Source organism: Sapajus apella, unplaced genomic scaffold (genome assembly GCF_009761245.1).
Source record: "Sapajus apella isolate SASKATOON/1434 unplaced genomic scaffold, GSC_monkey_1.0 scaffold3, whole genome shotgun sequence".
NCBI classification, from domain to species: Eukaryota; Metazoa; Chordata; class Mammalia; order Primates; family Cebidae; genus Sapajus; species Sapajus apella.
In genome coordinates, this window is record NW_022436943.1 from 15,772,789 (window position 1) to 15,778,072 (window position 5,284).

General features: G+C 38.6%; 1 pseudogene; it reads left to right on the forward strand.

Annotated features, from left to right (window-relative positions):
* The first annotated feature begins 1,978 nt into the window (after nt 1-1,978).
* LOC116529892 lies at nt 1,979-3,804 on the forward strand (annotated as a pseudogene).
* Nucleotides 3,805-5,284: the final 1,480 nt, after the last annotated feature.

Below are 5,284 nucleotides of genomic sequence, written 5' to 3' on the forward strand. Positions count from 1 at the left end.
ATGCTTGATTTGTGATAATGTAACACGTTTAATTAACAATATTTGACAATATGCATCTACGTTTGTGTTTGTCTCTCTCTTGCTGCATTTGTGTGTGTGTGTGTGTGTGTGAGAGAGAGAGAGAGAGACAAGGAGAAAGAGAGACAGAAAGAGAGACTCATCTTTCTACCTAGATTCTAGTCATTGAGAGCAGATGAGTACTGTATGTATACCTTGTACCCTACACAATATCAGTTGATAGAGTTAAAAAGTAAACATAGTATACAACAATAAACTGAGTAGTGTGATTTAGAATCAAATATGGGATATTGGAGTTAATCCATGGCATTATTATTTATATATTTTTTAAACCCCTGGCACAAACACACATGCACATTTTAGTTACATTTAGTTATCTAAGGCATGATTCATACTTATTAATAGAAAAAAGAAAACTTGGGTTACTTATGTGAATATCCACCTCTAGACAGGATGGTCACATGATGACTGCCAGCACTGGAATTCTGTTAGTCTCATTCTTTACTAACAATTAAGTAACAGTAACAGTACTAACAATTACTTACTTACTAACAATTAAGTAACAGTAACAATTAAGGAATTAAGTAAGGAATTGAGTAACAATTCCTTAATTGAGCAACAAATGCTTGTTGAATAAATATTTTGGGTAAGCAAATGATGCTTCAGAAAAATATGTATGGGATGCATCATGTTGAGTTGGCCTGATGTTGGTGAAAACAGTTCAGAGTCATAAAGACATCACTGGCAGCTCTATTTTATTGGTACATAGAGTAGCAGCCCTCATTATTTTTATTTTCCATTGGAAAGGGCTGTTCAAATACATGCAGCATTCCCAGGGTTACCATGTTGCTAGTTGTAAGCACAGCTTTATTCCTACCATCAAGAAATCATATTGCCACACAGATGAGTTAAACAGACACTGTTTTATGGATATGTTAGAAAAATAATTTGTTAAACTTGTAAATCACATGTATATTTAAATTCTTTATCAGTAGTAGCAAATTGTCTGAAACCTCAAAAAATGTATTGTATCAAAGCCTGACTACACAGCAATTAAGAACAACTGCATAAATAAACAGTATTGTATTTTGATCATTAGGCTTTCCTTAAAGTGCTATTATATTGATTCTATAATTATTCTTCTGTCATGGTAACCATGATGTCTTCCACATTAATGATTACTTTGCAATTCATTTTTCAGTAGTGTTGATAGACCTTAAGAGATCTCTTCTGAAGCCTTTTGTTGCTCCAGCATGTGCCATAGTGCTAATAAAAATTTAGAATATTAGTGTAGTCAAGATGTTTTATTTATATGCACTTTTATTGTGTGTCAGGCTTTTGCCAAGCACTTGAACAACAATGATGAAAAAAAAAACAGACTCTTTGGCTTTTAGTTTTGTTTTTGTTTTTGTTTTTAACTGTCTGATGATATAGATTATATGCATTATATATTATGTAGAGGAATGATAAAGTCTGAAGAGTATTTACAACAACTCATTATGACCTCAGGTTAGAGGATGGTTCTGAGGAGGCAAAGCTGTGGACAGTGAAAATTCGAATAGCTCAAGTGACAGGTATAAAAACTGGAACTAGATTGGAGGTAAGAAGTTGTAGAAATAAAAGGAGAGAGTCACTTTGAAAAATCTCAGGAAATAGAATGAACAGAACTTGATTATTGTGTAGGAGGCAGAATGAGAGTCGTAGAAGAGACTAGAAAGACTCTGATGGCTGGTGAGTTAACTGAGTGGACAGTGGTTGGTATTAATGGAGATTAGGAAAATAGGATTAGCTGATTTAGTGAGGAAAAGATAGTGGATTCAATTTTGGAATGTCTAGGTTAAGGTGCCTGTGGAATTCAATTATTTAGGCTCATCAGGCAGTTGGAGTCCTTACTTCAGGTTAAGAGTCAGGATTGAAGAACAGATTTGAGGGCTGGCAGCATCAGATAGTAATGTAAGACATGAAGATAGGTAAAGTTCTTCAAATAGCATGTAGAATGAACACCACAGGGATTGTGGATTTTTAGAAAACCAACATTTGAGGGGGGAGCACAGCATAACCTGAAACAATAGATAGGATCAGAAGCTCTCAGTGCTTGAGGGGTGAACAGAGCTAAGATTTTCACAAGCTAGTAGTTAAGCTAGGCACAGTGGCACTTGCCTCCCAGCCACTTGGGTGGCTGAAGCAGGAGGATTGCTTGAGCCCAGGAATTTGATACCATCCCAGGCAACACAGCAAGTCTTCCAGCTCTTAAGAAAAATAAAAATTAAAAAGTGAGTCATCCACACAGCATCCAGATCTTGATTTCTAACACTATTCTTTAATCAAAGGAACCAGAGATCCTTGTAGAAATCTGAGGCAGGAAATACATAAGATGATCCTAGAGTAACTTGTTGTGCCAGAAAATGAGAAACTGCTGAAAAAATAACCAAACAAGCAGAAAAACAAATAATCTAATTTAAATATGGGAAAATGAGCTTAATAAACATCTCTCAGAAGAAAATATAAGTGCACAACATCACTAATGAGGAAGAGGCAGGGATGGAAGTGTGAGCAGCAACTGGGTGGTCACCATGGCTGGGACCACCACCATCAAAACGATAAAGCTGGAGCCCCCAGCTCTGCAGCAACAGACTGATGATACAGAGGAGAGAGCCAAATGCTTCCAGTGAGGAGTGTAGGGAGAAAGGCAGTCCCAGGAACAGACTGAGGCTAAGAGGCCTCCTTGAACCTTAGGGGCCAACTGGTTGAAGATGAGCTGGATCATGCTCAGGAGCAGGTGGCCACTGCCCTGCAAAATCTGGAAGACATGGGAAAAGCTGCTGCTGAGAGTGAGAAAGGTATAAAGGTTATTGAAATCTGGGCCTTAAAAGATGAAGAAAAGTCTGGGCATGGTGGCTTATGGCTGTAATCACACACTTTGGAAGGCCAAGGTGAGCAGGTCACTTGAGCCCAGGAGTTCAAGACCAGCCAGGGCAAAATGAGAAGGTCCTGTCTCTGTTAAAAAATACAATAAAAATAAAAATATATAAAAAAATAGCTGGGCCTTGTGGCACATTCCTGTAGCCTTACCTACTTGGGAGGCTGAGGTAGGTGGGTCACCTGAGTAGGGGAAGTTGGGGCTGCAGTAAGCTGAGGTCATGCCACTGTTCTTTAATCTAGGCATTGGAATGAGATCCTCTCTCCCTCTCTTCCTCTCTCTCTCTCTCTCTCTCTCTCTCTCACACACACACACACACACACACACACACACACAGAGAGAGAGAGAGAGAGAGAGAGAGAGAGACAGAGACAGAGACAGAGAAAGAGAGAGAAGAAAGAAAAACAGAAAGAAGAAGAAAAAAAGAAGATAAAGGAAAGATGAAGCTCTGGGAAATCCAACTCAAAGAAGCTCAGCACATTGAAGAAGAGGCACATATGAAGCATGAAGAAGTGGTTTATACCCCAGTGATTACTGAAGAAGACTTGGAATCCACAGACAAAGGAGCTGAGCTGGCAGAGTCCTGTTGCTGAGAGGTGGATGAACCAATTGACTGATGGACCAGAACCTGAAACGTCTGTGTGCTGCTGAAGAAAAGTACTCTCAAAAGGAAGACAAATAAGGAAGAGATCAAGATTCATACCAATAAACTCAAGGAGCCATGGACTCATAAAAATTTTGCTGAGAAATGAGTAGCCAAGCTGGAAAAGACGATTGATGATTTGGAAGATGAACTGAAATGCACCGACGAGAAGCTCCTCTGTATACAAAGGTTGCTGGACTAGACTCTGCTGAAGGAGATGTAGAGCGCCCCAGTCCCACCCTGCCCCTGCTCTGACCTCTGACTCCTCTGGAGGCCAGCGTTCCCCAAGTTGACATTGCTACTGAGGGCCGATCTTTAACTGGAAGATTGCTTTCTCCTTTCACCACCCCTCCAGCCACCCCTCTGTGTCATTTTCACCAAACTGACTCTGCCTCTTTCCAGAGACTCCAGCGGGGTTAGAAGCTGGGCATCTTCAGGAACAACATTGAAGGGAATGCAAGCACAGTGCAAAACGTCTTTAAAAGCATATTGTGATGTAAACACTTTGGTTTTTATTTGTTTTCTGCTTTTGTCCTCATTGGGTTTTGTGTGTGTGTGTGTGTGTGTGTGTGTGTGTTTGTTTTTTGAGACAGGGTCTCACTGAAACGCCTGGACTGGAGTGCAGCATCACAATTATGCTCACTGCAGCCTAAACTTCCCAGGGTCAGGCTCCCAAGTAGCTGAGACTACTGAGTAGCTTCCTCAGCCTCCCTAAAAATTGGAAGAAACCAACATGTCCTTCAATTAGTGAATGGATTAAACACATTGTTATATATATGTTGAAAAAGTCTTCAGCAAGAGAAATGGAAAACACTATTCATCCATACAATAATATGAATTAATCTTAAATGCATCTTGCTAAGTGAGAAAAACACAGAGTAGAAATGCTATATACTGAATATACAGCACTCATAAGATATTCTGGAGAAAGCAAAAATGTAGAGATGAAAAATCAGATCAGTGGTTTTCAGGAATTAAGAAAGGAAGACGTTTACTAGGGGAAGCACAGGATATTCTTTACATCGATGGAACTAACCTATATGGTACCAGAGTCATGAATATATGACTCTATGCATTTATAAAAACCCACAGAACCTACAGCACAAACAGTAAACCTTTATATATGAAAATTTCATAAAAATCAACCAGGAGGTCAAGGATGCAGGGAATAAAATACAGATTGTGACAATGCTTTGTGATTTACTTCCAAAGAGCAGGGTATGGTAAGGGGGAATAAAAGTATCTTTAAAATGGAAAAACACGGCAGCCACCACCTTAAGCAAGTGATCAAAGTTAACATCACGCAAAATGGAACAAATACATTTTTCTGCACCTTAAATTTTTCTGTGCTTTCTGATAAACTGAGAAGGACATAATGTTGCTTCTACTCATGGCCAAAATACATAATATAAATTCAAGCATGAGAAAACATCAGGAAAAATAAAATAAAATTGAAGGACATTCTATAAAATAATGGGATTATACTCTTCATAACAGTCAAGATCCTGAGAGCAAAGATAACTCTGGAGCTGTGTAAAGGAGACTAAAGAGATGATATGACAACTAAATTAAGTATGTGATACTGAATTAGATGTTAAACCAGAATAAATTGATCTATAAAAGATATTATTGGGACAATTAAAATTTGAATGCAATCTGTAGATTAGAGCTGAGGCATGAGTACTTTTTATAGTTCACTAGTG